The following is a 19,280-nucleotide window of genomic DNA, read 5'->3' as shown; positions in this document are numbered from 1 at the left end:
TATAGTTGTATATAAACTCTGAATTTTCATTAAATTTATTTTGAAATCGTTTTTAAATTTATTCCCTTAAATTTTAAAACTAAAGCTTAAATATTAATAGATATCTCTTTTCAAGTTGCAAATAAAAATATATTTTACTATTAAATGTCAAAAACAATCAAAATTAGATTCATCATTTTTTTTTTTTTTTGTTAAATCTATCTCAACTAAATTTAAAAAAAAAATATTTAAAAGAAAGAAAAGTTTAAATTCAAATAAATATTTAAGTTAAAAATATAACTCAGAGTTATGTAATTACATTCCTGTTGAAATCGTTTAAACTCATCTTGCAAAATCCATTACCAAACAGAAATAAAAAAATTTGTATTGTAGTAAGTTTATTTATTTATTTATATAAGCAACTACAGGCCAATCACTAAATTACAGCATCTTATGGAAGAGGAATCGTATAGCATATAAAAAATTGCAGGCCTGACTGGGAATCAAACCTTCCGCATAAAGGTAGTCCGCCAAGGAGGTTGATGAATAATAATAATAATGTGTTAATTTATTTTACGAAATGAAGAAATATAATGAAAATTGTGTATTTTAACGAATTTAATGACCCCATTTCAATAAATTATAACGAAGTTAAGGTAAATAAAAGAAAAAAATAATGGATAACCATTGGGTTTAAATAACAGTATAAACGACAGTCACCCTTTTTGGCTTAAAAATTACGAGTATTATACAAAAGTTAATTGCATAACTTCAACCATCGTATAAAAAACTGATTTACGAGCGGTATTACAATAATTCTAATCTGTGAATATCAGTTACCTACAGAAAGTAATACAAATATGCTGAATTATATCAGTATTAATTTACAAGTGTGATATTCGACGATTTATTTAAAAAAATAAAGTTTATTGTGAAATGTAGTAGAAGAGTAATTCCAGATTACATAAATGGAAATGGATTAGATAATTATAACAAGGAAAGAAAGGAGGTACATAGTAACAATTTTAGAAAAGTAACAATTAAAATAACAAATTTGAACATGCAAGAAAAATTTTCAAATGAGCCTATAATGTAAACTAAACAATTAAAAAATTCATACAATTAGAAAAACGACTAATTGGAATAATATAATCATAAAGATGTCAATATGTTCTAGAAAGAAAAGAATTCTTTGAATGGTTAATTATTTAACAATACTGGTGGATAAATTTATAATTATAATATATGTGCTTGGATCATACTTAGTTAAAATTTAAAAAAAAATTAATAAAAAATGAATATTAAAATCCTGGTTACGAGGTAATAGTTAAATGAAACTAAAATTACATACTATCTATAAAGTAGCTAAAAAAAAGCGCTATACTGTAAACTGAAATAGATCACAAAATATTAACTGCTCAAATATAGTTTACATAGCAGATGCACTGAGATCTCAAACTAGAATGTAGAATTTCATAAGAACTGTATAAAATATATAAATACAAAGACTACTGAAATACACATTGATTTCAACTTCATTGTAAATGGTGACCGAGAGTTTACTATTTTGGCATACAATTCCAGAAGATTAATGATTATATTGATCACATGCGTTGTTAAGTTAGCTTAAAAAAAAAAGTATTTTTAACAGAAAGGATTTCAACAATATGGAAACAAATGAGAAAGTCAAAGTAAAAACATTAAAATTTATATAAATAAAAATGTGTATGTTCGTTTGTTCTAAATCTTAAATCTCCGAAAGTTCTTCACCGATTGCTTTGAAATTTAGATATAACGTTGTATTCGAATACGCGCGTGTTTTTATATACCTACTACTTAAGTATCTAAGATGATACAACTGTGACAGGTAAAAACATGTTTTTTTTTTAAAACACCGCTATCTTTTGGACATAAAAGCAGCAAGAGCTATATTAAACATCTTACGATTCCATTTCAATGTTTCCGATATGTGTGTCCGCTACAGACTAAAAAAAAAAAAAAAAAACTGGACCTATATATATTTATACGATCTGTGACAATTCCAGTGACGTAAGGATCCCAACGCCGGCTCGTATCTACATCGGTTCAGCCGTTGAGCTTCTACAGTGGAAGAAACATATTTATGTACAGTTTCTTTTTTGGGGCAGTCGAGTAACTTTTTTACGGATTTATTTTTAAATAAAATAAATCCTTGTGTTAAATTATACAATTTTATTTCATTTTAGAGATTTTTTTGTAAAGTATTTAAAGAAAACTAAAAAAATTCCCTTTTTGACTATTTTGAACATTATTTGGCTTTTTGTTCATACGAAATGGGCAAAAATATTTCCAGTAAACACCCATACGTTGATATTTTCAGATATATATGTTACGATGAATACCTATTTCAGCTAAAAAATTATTAATTTTAAAGTATTAAAAAATTATATATTTATTTTGATAAGCTATATATGAAATATGAATATTAATCACATTTAACCATTACTACGCACAGAATTATTTGATAATTTATCACTAGAAATCAAGTTAGTACAGTTATCAGTGTGGCATCACTGTTTGCATCAATAACAATCGCGAGAAAATTATTAAATCTACACGTTGTACTATCAGAGAAATTATATTACAGCAAACTGTAGTTTTAACTTTATTATGTGATTGATATAGTTATACCAGTAGTATATTAATAGTATACTTTTTAGTTATACAGCAGTTTAATTAGTAATATTTTAGAGCAATTCTTTTTTATCCTATCATCCCTACGGTAATAATGGATTTAGTTTTAATTGGTTTCTTTTTCAGCTGATCACAAAGATGTAACGTGTTTTTCACATTACATCTTAAGCAATCTTTAATTGCTTATTAATCTTTAATAGTAATTTTTAGTAACTGTTTTTAAATATTTAATTCGAATTTATAAATGTATTACTCTCGTAGATAATGGAACAATAACTGGTCTAGAACAATAACTTTTGTTTAGAAAAAAAGTTAATTTTTTTAAAGACAATTTGTACATTATAATCTACATTACATAGGTTGATAATTATTCCATATTAATTAATAGCGGGATTTTTTAGAATTTACACTATTTCAGACAAGCATGAAAAAGGTTAAAAAAATAATAAAAAGGGTAATGTTTTTTAGTTTTACCTTAAATTCTTTTTAAAAAATTCTCAATAATAAAATCAAATTCATAGATTTACAGAAAAGTAAATAAAAATAAAAAAAAGCCTAACTGATTAATCGTATTTCTAACAGGGAATTATTCAGTTTTAAATTGATCCGCATAGATGTACAGATGCATCTATTATAATGCACTTATGTATGTAGATTATTAACTGATATTATAGTACCCATCGTCGGGGTTGTAATTGATTGTTACTATAAGCAACTTTGGAAATTGTATTCCATCACTAAATAAAATATCTGACCAAAAGAAAATTATATTATTACTAAATGAAGAGCGAATACATGTCGAACAACATTCTTTTTAGATTAGATGACAATAAAAATATTTACGTATGAAAATATTAAACCCTCTCTAATTATATATATATATTATATATATATTATATTATATAATATATATATGTTAATTTTGTCATTTTATGCATTAAAAAAATATTTAAACAATTAAATTCAATTAAAGAAGTTTAAGTAAATTTAAGTCAAGAAAAGTTTATCGTTAAATAATTAAATCGCATTCAAAAATAAACTAAAACAGAGCATTTAATTTTTAAATACGAAGTCTCATGATCAATATCCTTTTACTAAGTTAAGTAAAATTAAGAACTCCCACTGGGAATTCTTAAAGACATCTAAGATGTTCTTGAGCCAAGTCTTATGGAGAATTTATACCCGTAATTTTTTTTTGCCAGATCAAATATTCGTATTTAAACTAAGATATGCTTGGCTAGATTCCACTCTTATATTTCACGCTTGCATAAAATTATATATTTCATTCTGCTTTTACAATTATTATTACCGTAATTAATTAAAATAATCCAGTATTGAAAAGCAGAGTTCATATTTTTTTTTAGTTCTGAAACAAAATTTAAATGAAAATTCATACACCAAAATATTTTTAAATTTACGATATTAAATGCGCTTAAATTATAAGTACGCTTTAATATATTTAGTAACAATAAAAACATTACATTATTAAAGTAAAAAGTATCTTAAAGAAAGTAAAAAATATAAATTTTCCTACATTTTATTATCATTATTACTAAATTAAATTTTTTTTCTAATTTCTGGTATCGAGATGAGCTTTACAACAGATCTTTGTCGATTATTTCGATACTTAATTTACATTAATATTGTTTAGCAATCCATTTTCAATAAATATTTTTTTTCAAAATTTACTTCAATTAATTAATTTGAAAAAGTAATAATTTTTATTTTACAGAAATTTATTGTTGACAAAAAACAACATTCAATTTACATCTTGATATATTCGAACTGTGAAGAAATTCTTTTACGTATATTTAAATTACTTTAAATAAATTTATTATACCTTGGGATCAAATAAATGTAACAATTAATATCAATCAATATAAAAGTTTAGTTTTTTGAGAAAGTAACTGAAATACATGTTTTTCTTTGACTGTCTTATAAATTAAAGTGTCGTATTGTCAATAATGGTAGTAGGAAAGCATAATAAAATGAACTGGATAGAAATGGGAGAAATCATATTTCATTGGTTTTGATTTTATATATGTACCAGACGGCCCGTTTACCTAGAACCTAGACCATCGGGGCTCAGGTAAACCCAGTCGAATCCCGAAGCAAACATAGGGGTTCCTCGGGGCCTACCACCATAGCCAGAGAAATCGCTTCCCTCGCCATTCCCATCTACCCAGAGCGCTCCACACCCTGGACACGCGCACTGTACGTTATCCTCATGATTGTGAGAATAATACTATTAAATAATAATTATAGTATTCAGGTCTATAGAAACCTGAAAAAAGACTAAATTATAAAAGACAGAATAATAGTAACAATGTAACTAAAGTACACACACCTTTGACGACGAAAAATCCATAACTTATTTCTTTGCCAAGGTGAAAAAAATATAATAAAAGTAAAAGGATTATTCTGTTTTTCCTTAATGAATATCTTTAATTCACACCTTCACTCTTCTTGGAGGCAAAGAAGTAATGAATATTTCTGATATCTTATCCTTGAAGGGAGTTAGGGCCTCGGTCTACGGCTGAAAACCTTTCCTAGGTAATACGAATGTATCCTGCAATTTGAAAGTAATCGGTTGGTTGGTTCTCGCGTGATACGATAACAAACAAATAGACAAAATTTATATATATATATAGTGTATAAATACACTTCCGAATAACGTGATTTGTTAGATCGAGAGTGTACCTGATGCATGTAAAAGTTAGCCGTCAACCTACTAATAAAACCCCGTTTGAGTTTTGAAAATCGGATGATTATTTGAAGAGATAAGATATTATAAGAGCACCCATTACACTTCCCTAAACAGCCGCCCAGGAGCACCCCGTTCGTTACCGGTTGATGGTAATCATCGGTATGGCATCCTACGAGGTGCTCGCAAACCTCAGCACTTTAGCCTCACGCGCATTCTTCACGGGAAGAGCGCATTATTGTTAAACAGAATATTTTTAAATGTATTTAATGTTATTTTATTTAACGATAATTTAATCCTGTTATTTTTGTAATATTATTCATTCGATTGTTTCGAATCATTAAGTTCAAACCCAGCTCACACAATTATAGCTCATAGTTCATAGTTCATTAATTCTATTTATGAAAATGTATGCATCAACCGGCAAATCTCCACTAGTATTTTTATAATGATACTACGAGTAGTAGTCATGAAAAATATATATATTCGGGATAAAATATATCTAAAAACCTTCTCAGTTATGACAAGGGTAAAAATCTGGTTGTGATGGAGTAGTTTTACGTATAGATTTGTATTTAACTTATTTATGGAATATTATTTGATTTTTGTGACACGATTATGTACTGTAAATTATAAAAATAAATAGTATATTATTGTATTTAGAAGTCAATAAAGTCTTATTTTCATTATTATTATTGTTAATTTGTGTGGCAAAGTGGTGGCATGTTGGCCTTTCAACCGGTCTCAGATCAGGTATGACATTTTTCACGCGCTACAAAATTAATTTATCACCCATTGGCAACTTTAAGAAAGCGAATGTTGTTACTCTATAATTTTTTTTTATTATTATTGTACCTGAAAGTAAAATGACGTTCTGAATTACACTATTCATTTTATATGTTTGCTAATGAAAAAGAACTAAAAAAAAAAAAAAGTATAAATTCTAGCGTCTCTAATTTTTCTTAAAAAAAACTTAAAGGAACATTAAAGGAATTGTTTTCTTACTATGTTTTAATCATACTCTACGAAACCCGTGCGAAACACTAATGGTAAATTTTGTCATTGTTCTCTCCCAGTGAGCGTTATCCGACCGTAATGGTTTATAAGTTACAGATGGTTATTCAAAAGATACCTAAATGAGTAATTTACCTACCTTTTTTTACTAAAAATCTATCATTTATGATTCAGTAAAAAAAAAAATTAAAATAATGAACAATATTTATCAATATAACGCATTTTTTTAGAAATAAAATATGATTAAATATTTCCCAAATTGTAGCAAACGGTGATCATTTATCCTTGCTGGATTATAGATGGGTAGCAATTTATAAATAGGTAAGCTGTTATCTCAATCCTTTTTTAATCCTCTAATCGCTCTTACATTATGATTACTTTTTTATTAATATTTTCTTAGTTATTTGTAAAGAAAGTATGACTAGTAATTAGAAAATTATTAAAAAAAATACCAAAATTAAGCAACCATTCACAAAACATTAATTTTTAAGCAATAAGAAGGATATTTATAAAAAAAAAAATCTTTTCTATTTTTTAAACTAGAATAAATTTCTTATACGTAAAATAAAATGAATGAAGATAGTTTTTGTTCATTTTCTTCTTAGTTTTTAAGAAAGTTTAAGTAATGAAATGAAAGTTTATTCTTAAACAGAAAGGAAAAATAAAATAATTCATCACTTTAGTTTTTACTGTTACTTAGAAGTGAATTATTAGGTCATCGGCAATAAAAATAACGCGACTGAATAGTCCAATTTTTTTTATATATTTTCAATTACAATAGGTTGAAGAAAAGCAAGGATAAAATTGATAAACATCTTTAATGCATTAGATTAAAGAAATGTTAAAGTATTATTCTGGTATACATTATATGAATTTCTTTATGTGATTTTTATCATTTTATCTTTAATATATATGAGTTAAATTCCCGATGAAAAAGGAAAAGACTAATATATTTAATAACAAATGTATTATTTAACAAGAAAATATATTATATAGAATGATTTATACTGTTATATTACATTTTATCAATTTTTTTACTTCAGGTATAACGTAAGATTGATGTATAACATTTATTTAAAATGTACGAATCAACTTAAAAAAAAGAAAAATGTGGAATTTTTTTTTCTAATATACTTAAAAAATATTTTTTTTAGGATTTTGTATTGGAATATGAAATATTTTTATTACCTTTGAAATAAAATTAAAAGTATGAGTGTTCTTCCTTCGCTCATAATGAAAAATTAAAATGCTAAGGAATCTACTTCATAAACCTTGTACGCGCGTGCGAATATTTTTCTGTAGTTTCTATTTTTTTTTTTTTTGGTATCTGAAATAGTAGACTAAGGAAAAGTCGCTGTTTAAGTGTATGTACAGTGAATAAGTGAAACAATAATAAATATGTAATGTCTATTAAACAAATTGCTAACATACAGTTTAAATATACAGAAATATATTCTGAGCAAAAAATTTAGTTCAAATAAATATTATAATAAGAAGATATAATAATTTTGTTATTAATTATTAACTACTTCTTCATTAATTATTAACCACATTATTATTAATTACAGCTATTATAAAATTATATTTATTCCAACTGTATTCGCCGGAAAATAAATATTATATCATTTATGCATTTTACATAATGTCTATGTATCTTATGTAAATATTCATAAACTTAAAAAACAAAAATTATATTAAAGAAAAACTCATAGCAAATTAATATACTGAATGCAGTACGAGAAAAATAAGAGGAAAGTCTACTTCAGCATTTCTAATCATAGGTAGTCAATTTAAATAGAAGTAGTATATAATTTCATAACATGGTTAATGTTAAATAAAATTTAAATGTATAAAAATCAAAGAAATAACTCAAAGGTGAAAAGAAGCAATGATCGGCCAAAATACAAAAAAATAAACTGGAAAGAACATATATGTAATATTAATTTTTAAGATGACGATGTTAAACAAAGTAGTAATTTGTTAAATGAGGGATTTAAAATTTACAGCATTTAGAATCTAACATAAAATCTTCTTTTTTTAGTATTACTTTTTAAGATAGGTAAAATATTTATCATTAGTCAAAATATATTTAGAGATATATAAATTGTTCAATAACTGGTACGGGAAAATTTACTCTATTAACGTTCTTAAACTATTATTACCTCTTTTTACAAACCAGAGTGAATAAAATTAATAATATTTAAATAATTTTTTGATATATAAATTACATTGGTAGAAATAATTTTGGAACCTTTTTACTTTAATCATTAAATAGTCAGTATGGTAAAAAATAAAGAAATTATTGTGTAGATTATTGTGTACCTTTTCTTTACTCATGTAATAATATCTATTGAAAAAGTGACAAGTTAAAAAGGCATCAAAAAAACTAGAAGAAGACATGGAAGAAACTCATCCAATAATATTTTACACTTCACTTAACAATGATTCTCTACCCAAAGAAAAGAGTTTTATTCGGTATAAAAATATGTAAATTGCAATAAGCCTGACTGTTTACATATTTTAATCAATGAAATAAGCTTACAAACAAACAAAAAACAACAAATTTTCAAACATAAATCGCTAAAAACTTCATTTTGTTCTAATTATTTATTTTAGTAAAATAAAAATCTACGAAACATTTAGAAATTATTCATATATAAATTTTATTCATCTACGTAAAATGGTTTTCATATAAATTTTCAAGAAATTTATTAAGGAGAACACGAAGTGAAGCAAACTACTTACTTAAACCACAAATCTTATCTAAAGGAATATTATTAACGTCATTTTAAGATTTACAAGTAGAGTTATCTCAGGGGCGTACGTTAGGATGAAATATTTCGCGGGATTACAGATCAATCGATACCATAAAGTATAGGCTATTTCCCTATTTTATGCTGCTTATTACACTAAATTCAAGGAAAGTGCAATTTGTGATATTAACTTCCAGCACTAACCAATACTCATTTAAGTCACTGCTAGTAAAGTATGTAAGATTAAGTAACTTATTTTAAGTAAACATAAAATTTTCTTTTTACGATTATTATAAACAGTAAATATTATAAGTTATTTTACATTTTTATAACCAAAAAATAATATATACCTAAAATATTAAAATAATAAAATATGTACATAAATTCACTTAGTTATCACCCAAATCAAATATGAAATATTTTAAAGTAATTTATTCAACAAACTGCTCATAATAATTTTTTTTTAGCAGATTTTATTACTTTTGACCTCTTTACTTAACTTATTCTTCCATTATTATTGTTAAAGATATTTTTTTATATTTATTCAATCAAAAAAAAAAAGAAAAGAAAACTGCATTATATTTGATGAGATTCTCTACCCAGGAACTGACTGTAGGATTTCCTAAAAGAAAAAAATATATATAGTGTTTAACAGTAAATAAATAATGTTACTAGGGATAGACCAGGTCCACATTACCTACCCACCGGGTTAGTCTAGTTGAGAACGCATCTTCCCAAATCAGGTAACTTGAAAGTCGAGAGTTCCGGCGTTCAAGTCCTAGTAAAGTCAGTTATTTTTACACGAATTTGAATGCTAGATCGTGGATCGTGTTCTTTGGTGGTTGGGTTTCAATTAACCACACATCTCAGGAATAGTCGAACTGAGACTGTTCAAGATTACATTTCATTTACACTCATACATATCATCCTCTGATATATTACCTAAAAGGTAATTACCGCAGGCTAAACAGGAAAAAGAAACGTCCACAATACCTGAAATAGGATGGATTGATTCACTCGTCTTTCAGGTGGGTATATGAAATTTGTGATGGACTTGAATCAATGAGTGAACGACATTTGTTCTCTGTCTCATGCTAAAAGTAGCCCAACCATTGGATTATCAAAATGACAACTGACTGACACTAGATTCGTCAGTTATAGAAGCCCAAAAAATTTGGATTTTGTTATTTAAGACAACAAATATGTTAATGAAAATTTAAAAAAATAATTTTCGAAAAAAATAAAATTAAATATAGTTAAAATCAATTTTAACCATATATATTAATGTAATTTAGAGGCTTAACATGGGGCCTTATTTATTTTATTATTTTATAAGATTTTAAATAATATCTTTATCAAGTTTTAGGTGCTCCTTTTCTGTAAATTTTAGCAATTCATTTTAATTTTCCATACACGATTTAATATAATTTTTTTTTTAATTTCCGATACACTAGCATCTTGTTCCTACAAACAGAAAATGTGCGGATACCTAGATCGGCAATTGACCTGGAAGTGTCACGTGAGGATGAAAAGTAAACAAGTTATCGCGAAATAAAGAGGACTGCATTGGCTGCTGCAGAAAACTCTTACCTCATGTTATCCATAAAAGTTCTGATTTACAAAGTTATCAAACGACCAATCTGGACTTATGGAGTGGAGTTGTGGAGGACAGCAAGTAATAGTAACGTAGATAATGTTTCCAAAACAAGGTAACAAGAACAATTGCACAGGCGCCGTGGTTCACACGGAATAATGAGATTCACGAATATCTGGAACTTCCGAAGTTCATGAGGTTGTGTGACAGCACAGTGTTAAATACCAACAACGTCTAGAAAATCACGTCAACCATTTACCGATCAATCTGTTTGATAACAGGGGGACGTCCGAAGACTGAAATGTCTCCGTGTGCTTGACTTAAGGGCTACTAAATGACAGTTTGCAGATACTATTGCCAAATGTAATGATGCTGTTTTTGTTTACTTCTTTATTTATTTGTTAATTCTTTGTTTTTATTGACTATGAAGTGTATGCATTTAATTTTTTTTTTACTAATGAACTTTTAAGCTTACATGATTACAGCTTACTGTAACTATTATTATCTTAACTATTATTACGGATTGACTTAGTAAGTTCCTTAAGAACTTCATGTGCTTATTTTCAAACGATGTACTTAATGGTTTCACTTAAGGAGCAGATAATAAACAGACTGAATTTACAGTCTGCTAGTTGTGGAATGAAAAAAATTCCGATACAGTCTGAATTTGTTTTTAATATTAATGCATTTATTTCAAAAAGCAGTCATAAAACTTCGTGTTTCTTTTACACTATACATTCCAATCTTTTGAATATCCGTGACGCATAAAAAGTATATGTATAAAAAATTTTACTAATCAGCCTATTTCTCAGAAAGTCATGATGTTCATTGTAATGTTAATTCCTTTATTGTACAGAGAGGATATATTATTTGTGGGAATGAATATCATCTGAGATACGCAGACTCGTATGCTCTGATATACAACAATACATTATCAAATGTATTGTTATCTTCTTCAATAGCTTATTGAGGAAGACAAAGAGAAAAAAATTCACTTCTTACTTTTTCAATAATTCTTTGGGTGAGATTATTTTTATTGAAGAGAATAGCTGAGCAGTTTCGAGAAGAACTGGTGGCACAAATCAGATTTCCATAGCTGTATGAGATATAGTACGTATATAATATACGAATTTTTTATTTTAATACATTTTTAATAAATGTAATCAATTTTTATGAAAATTATTGTCGAAGTACAATATAAAACACGTAGATATTTGAAATTATATTTTCAAACAATCTTATTCAATGATCCATCTGGTGCATTTTAAAAATATGGTGATTACTATATTGAGAAAATGTTTCTACTTCTTAATATTTTAATTTAATCAAATCATCATACATCCAGTAGTATTTATTGAGATGAATAATTTATCTATCTTATAAAAGGTACTGTAACAATAACGTCAGTTCTGGAAAAACAGGGCATATACAAATACAAAAACAAAAAAAAAACAATGAAAATCATTACTCAGTAGTTCTGGCATAAAAATAAACAAAAAAAGATAGATTATTGATTAATGTTGACACCACTAAGAAGAATGATAATAAAAAAAACATGATAATTAATATTATTCGATCATCTAAAACGTTTTTTTATGTAGATCATCCTCGATTTGTTTCATTCCTCTCCCAGCATCATTCGTACTTGACATTCTTATCCTTTTTTCCGTTCAACAATTTCCTAGCGATCTTGTTAGTACTTAATTTTATTTAGTGTATTACTACCAAGTTACATTATTATAGTATTAATAATGTTTCATCACCATTTATTTTCGGTCATTATTTCATACTTTTCAAGAAATTTTATTTCAATTTCGCAAATTTTTTTCTATTAAAATACTAAACATTGGAATTTATTTCATGTTGAAAATGAAAACATGAATTGTATTGAAAAGAATAGATATATATATATATATATATATATGAAATATATATTAATGGATATAATAAATGAACACAATTGAAAGTTTGATAAAACATTAACAAAATGAACATTACGGAACTTCACAAAATTTAACCTTTCTCTTTTACCCTTTCACCTTTCTCATTGTTACCATAGTCCCTTCCCTTTCCCCGTTTCTCTTTCCCCTTTCGATTTTTCAACTTTACCCTTTCCATTTCCTTTTCCCCTTATTTATTTTTTCCATTTTCCCCTTCTTCCCTTTCACCCTTCTTCCCCCGCGTAAATCGGTCCAGTAGTTTTTTAGTCTATAGCGGACAGATATCGGAAACATTGAAATGGATCGAAAAATATTTTATATAGAGTGTGCTGTTTTTACGTCCAACAGACAGCGCTGTTTTTCAAAAAAAGCATGTTATTACCTATCACAGGTGCGACATCTTAGGTATATAAATAGTAGGTATATAAAAACACACAGTTATTCGAATGCAACGTTGTGTCAAAATTTCAAAGCAATTGGTGAAGAACTTTTGGAGATTTAAGATATTGAAAAAACCAACATTTACAATTTTACACACACACACACACACACACCCTATTATTGATAAAGGAATAACAAAAATACGTTGGAAATATACCTTTAAGCTACATATAATAACTGAGAAAAAAAATATGAATAACACTTGAAGAAACTACGGAGTCACGGATGATTCAACACATCTTTAACTAAAGAATGTAAATATGCGAGAGATTTATTTACAAAATAGGTTTTTTTAATAGATATACAGCACTTATTGGTAAGAAGAACATATGGCTTTTAAGTAAGCTATTTCTTCCTTTTCAAACGTCAAAGGTTCCATATCAACACATCTTCTTTAAGGACTCTCTATATCTTCAACACTCATCACACAGCCCAGTATAACAACTTTCTTGACAAGAAGCTTCTTCTTTGATGTGTTCTTAGTATCAAAGTGAAGATTATCTTTCTCCATCTAGTATCATCCATTAAATTCGTTGAAAGTACCTATGAATAATATATCCTATAATTGAATTATTTTGTATAATTTTACACTTCATTTTATGTCTTGATCGAAGTGCATCCATTAATTACCTATCTGGACTATACCACATTTGAAAAACTTCTATTTATTTATTATAACCGCATGTGAATTACAAATGATTTTTTATAACATTTCATGATTAAAAATTTATTTTTGTTTTTAATAGTAGCTTTAATCACTATTAATATTAGGTATTTATTTAGATGTGCAAAACCTTATTAATGGGACTTATTAATGGGCATTCTATTAAGGTGATTTCATTTTTATTTTAAATATGATTAACAAACTCTTTATCACTGGGTTATAGACATAGATCACGTGCATGGCTTTTAATTATATTTTCGCGTAAGGTACCCTGGGGGAGATCCATTAGGTTTAATTATCACAACGAGAAAAACTAGCGAATTTTTTAAAATAATTTATTCTACACCAAAAAGAAATATTTAAATAAATAAACCAGGGGCTACAATATTTATGATGTTTTAATAATGAGAAAAATGAAAATTTTTTTCGTAATTCTTTATAATCTGAAAATAATAGGATAATTAATAGGATTAATCTGGATTAATAGGATAATTATAAAAGAGTTTTAAAAATAATAAAATTTAAAAAAATTTACATTAAAAACGGAATCAATTACCTAGCTTTTAACCGTTTGTTTTTTATATTCTAACTTTATGATTAGATGTAGATTAAACCTAATTTTTAAAATAAAATGTAAAAAACTTTTACTTAAGAATAATAATTGAATTTATTATTCAGTTATCTTAATTTTTTTCTCCTTCTTTGTTCTTTCGTGCTTTAATCAGTTTTCATTGATTTTTACAAAAATCTTCTTTTCTTAATCTAAATTAAATTTTTAATAAATTAATTTAAAATTGATTAATCTGTAATTAAGAAATTTCTGGAACAATTTTCTTAGAGCGGAAATTTTATTTCATTTTATTCTGTGGACATTGAATCAGTATTTATTAGAAGAAAAGGCCTACTTACTAATCTAATTTAAAAAAAGTCTTCTCTTTTATAAACAAATCATGACTATTCGTTTGATTTAGTTTTGTGGTACTTAAACTAAATCGGTAATCATAATTTCATTTTTATTGTTACCCAAATGTATAATAATAATAATATACAAAAAATAATATAATTTAATATAATATTAAATAATATTATTTAAGCGGGTTTCTAATTATTTTAAAAATTCATAAGTTTAATAATTATATATTTGTAATTAGATGGATGAATTTGAGGGAAAAGACTATAATTTACATACAACTGCTTTTGGTGATGTACAAACGTACATAATATAGCAGATGATGTTTCGTTGCTGCGTACAATTGTGCGCTTTTTTAAAAGTTATTTCTCTTTACCGTACTTTAAATCACCATTTGCAACATCAATCGAATCATTTGCAATGGTATCAACGAAAAACAGTTTAAAAACATCACTTTTATTACACTACGTTACGATAAACGATAACTACCCAGATACAATTTTTAATCAATATAAATTTCCCACACCAAAAATATCGATATCCTTATGCATCTTGGATTAGAATTAGACACATTCTTCAATATATGAATAAACGTGTTGACAGAAATATGTATTTCTGCTAACTCCTAAGACTTCTCAGAACGCAAACTTAAACTATCATCTTTCAAAAATTATTAACACAAAATAATTCTCAAAAGTATTTTGAGATATAGCATCCTGTTGAGCAGTACAACAGCAACTCTAAAATAAAATTAGTTTTTTAAAAAGTGAAAGCAACAATGTAGTAAATAATAAAAAATACACATTAAATTACACATTACACATTAAATAAATCATTAATTACACATTAAATTCATCTTCAAATACAGAATAAATTTGCACAATACATTAATTAGATCACAGTAAATTCTACACCAAAAATATTAAAAAAACTTTAATCTCATCAAAATCGATCAGTTACATTTTGGATAAAAGAGCGGAAATAAAAAGATTAAAACGAAGGCATTCAACGACATCGGCATCAAAAAGATTTTCTATTTTTAGGTAACTTGATTAGGCGTCATCTCTTCATAACATCGTCAGATACTTTCAGAATAAAAATGCTATTTATTTTTCATAAATATATCTTCGTCCTATACTCTCATTTATAAAAGAAAATGTGTTTTTCTATTGCATGCAAGCAAATTGAATAGAGGACAGGATTTTTTAGTAAGTTGGATTTAAAAAAAAAAAAAAACGGATTTTTCAATAAACTACATAACCTATATATAGTATGATACTATCTTACTTAATATCTGATTTCTACAGTTTCCTACAGCAATCAGCCTCTGGAATGTTCCTTTTCATTCTCCAGTCGTAATTGGCAACCATATTCTGACTCTATTTTCGCAATTAGCGAGTGTCCTTCATTGATATATCCTGGTAAATGCGTTCACCGTAGTCATCTCTAACATCGCCAAGGTTAATGAAAAAAAGCCTAATGTGAATGCAACATAAATATTTTTTGAGATATACTGAACTGATTTTTTGTAGTTTAAATAGTTTATTCTCTAATTATACATAATTCTCAGCCTTCTCTTTGCCCAGGAATGATTTAACACTTAAAAAATAATATTAATGATGCTTTATCAGATTCATATATATATCTTATTACCTAGCTTTATTGCCAAGAGTGATTCTCACTTCGTCCAGTCTATTTTAGTGTTTGTTTTTCCTGTATCTGTATTCGCATAAGAAACAACTGTACATAATATAACTGAGCTGCAGTCCTAATAGAATGTCCTATTTTGGTCTTCACACATGTTCCAAGAATACTTTTCATACTGCATCATCGAGAATTAAAATTCCGTATTGCCATAGGTCTCCTTCATTTGTACTGAAGCAGTAGGAATTGATGGTTTCTCATTTCCATCGTTAAAGAGGACAGTTTTCAAATTCGTTTTTAGTGAAATCTATAAACAATTTTCATTCCGTAGGATTCCGATAGTACTTAGTAAATTCCGTAAAGAACATACGTGATTGTAATGCACTACATTATCTCGTGCGAAGAACAGGTGTTGAAATTCTTGCAGCGTAACACAGAAAGAACTTATTTTAGTGCTACTTTCTAAGAGGTTCCTGTCTTTCAATCTTGAAGTCAGTAACTATGACTGCATTTTACACAAATTAAAAATCACAAACCAGATCAGCAAGTTCTCCTTGAGTAATTTTCTGAGGATCAGTGTTTTCATCTTGGAAATCTAGATCCTCTTCCAACAGTTTATTTTAAACTCTATGTTTCTCCCTAAACTAGAACAGGTTTGTGTGGAAACGTTTTCATTGTGTGAAACTCTTTCGCTGTGTGGAATTCGTTTTACATCTGAAGGAAAAAACTAAAATAACCCACAGATTTATTAAATTTACTTGTGATGTGATTTGAGAAATGCAAAAGTAACAATCCGGCGATTAGTTCTAAGGCTCTTTCTACCCCATAGGAACAGCAATAAGCAAAATATCTCGCGGGTCTTCACTTACCCAGCTGTAGAGTAAACTAAATCAAGGATTACAGCAGATAAGAGGGATCCAAGACTTATCCTGAACTCCTATTTTACACCTAAAATACTGTTTATATGAATTTTAAATCAAAGAAATAATATCTGTTCTTTGAGACTTAAATGATGTCAATTTACGAAATACATAGTAAAAATTGTTGGAATGATTTATACAATTATAAGGCACTTTTATGTAAATTACTAACAATACACACTCAAAAAAAACCCAATATGTATGAAGCATTGCAAAAACAACTTTGTATCGAAAAAAGTAAAAAAATAAAATAAAACACCAATTTCTGGATGGTATTCACATGAAACCCAGAACGAATCTGATTCTCTATTTTGGGTTATTCTAAAGTAAAAATAGTGATTGAAATGACATTCATCTGTGTGTGTGTGCATATATATTATGATGAAAAAAATATACCGATTAATTTCATAATAAAGGTTATCATTTAACTCGTACGACTGTGATAAATTTATTTTTCCTAGAAAGAATGAATTGTAGTATACAATAAGTATTGATGTCATTCTATAATATTGGTCACACTGGTCACTCCTCCAAAAATTATTTCACTCTCAGATGTTTATAAATATGATATACATAATCATATATATAAATACAATTCCCGCAAATACAATTCCTTCAGTTGTAATCATATATATATATATATATATACATATCATAAATACAATACTTTTATAAATATTTTCAGAAATTCATAATTCATTACTAACATAAATATTGACCCACAACAATTCTTAATAAGTATTTGCCCATAACAGAGAAAATAAATCTTTTTAACAATTTTAATTTTTTACGAGTGACAATTACAATAAAAGTGAAACCGTTAAGACAAATAATAAACACTTGAGATCATGTTTGTATTCAGCTTCAAGCAATAAAAAAATAAACTAACTATGCAACAAAACTTTTGTAGACTAATGTATGTGCAGGTATGGAAAAAAAAATTGGTCTGTTTTAAACCAATAAATATCGTTACATTTACACATTTAACTAGTACAAAACTGTAAATTTTTGTGAATACAGTTTCATTTTAGAATACAGATTTTTTTCTATCTTTCCGTCAATCGGCTGACAAATTATATACTAAATTTTGTGTATACTATAATTTTTATTGTGTTGTGATTAATGTAATGTTGTTGCATTAGATGTCAGATTTCCTTTGTATTTATACTTGTAAAACCTGTACAGGATTTAATAAATACGGCTAATATAATTTACAGATCGTATAGAGTAGTTGGTTTATTAGTTATAATAAAAAGGAAAAATGAATTATACATTTCATAACTTCAATGAGTATTACTGTCAGAGTTTTTCTATGTTTATGATTTTATTTTCTTTCATATTTTACTTTTTACTCTGTTTGATAAATACGTTTTGTAGCTCACGTTCTATTATAAATCAAAAACAAAGTTTTTTTTTTAATATAAATTTAGTGGTAATAACGTCTGATATATCGTGCAACTTCCCTAAATAACTCAACAAGTGTAGTGCTTAAACCTATTCAAAACACGCATATAAATAGTAAAATTATAACTTTCAAACCTTCATAACGAAATAAAATCTTCAAGATTAAGTCCTAATTAGACATGTTTAATAAAAAAATTGAACATCTGATAAATAAGCTAAGCTATTTCTTTTAAGCATTTCATTTACATTCCGTGCAGGTTTCTTAGTCTCAACAATTCTTATATCTTACTTTAGTGTTTCCCAAATATTAAACTTATGCATCGTTTAACAACACTTCTATTTGGGTTTATACAAAAAAAAAAAGACACATATACATTAAATTAAATATTTTAATTTAGTATTAAGAGTAAGTTAAAGTGAATATATAAATATTTAATATCCATGTATCAAACTGTAAATAGATATCCTATTAAATGTTTTTTTGTACAATGTGAGAGTTATTGAAAACTCCAGGTACAGAATACCGGAATGATTTAAGTATGAAAAATTCGCTGATTGGTTACTCGACCTGTGGGCGTGTATGGTTGTTTAGGTAACGTTTCCCTGGAGGTATGAAGTTTCTGTAACGTGGATGAGGTAC

The 19,280-nt window shown here is 26.8% G+C and overlaps 1 protein-coding gene across 1 annotated transcript in view; it reads right to left on the bottom strand.

The window, feature by feature from the left end:
• The window catches only part of LOC142324536 (neural cell adhesion molecule 2-like), a 1,211,812-nt gene that overhangs the window by 1,063,992 nt on the left and 128,540 nt on the right, over positions 1-19,280 (bottom strand). The gene's annotated exons all lie outside the window — the stretch shown is intronic.

The sequence above is a fragment of the Lycorma delicatula genome, chromosome 5 (genome assembly GCF_047948215.1).
Source record: "Lycorma delicatula isolate Av1 chromosome 5, ASM4794821v1, whole genome shotgun sequence".
Classification (NCBI taxonomy): domain Eukaryota; kingdom Metazoa; phylum Arthropoda; class Insecta; order Hemiptera; family Fulgoridae; genus Lycorma; species Lycorma delicatula.
Note: the sequence above shows the minus strand (reverse complement) of the source record. Positions and strands in the feature narration are given on the sequence as shown.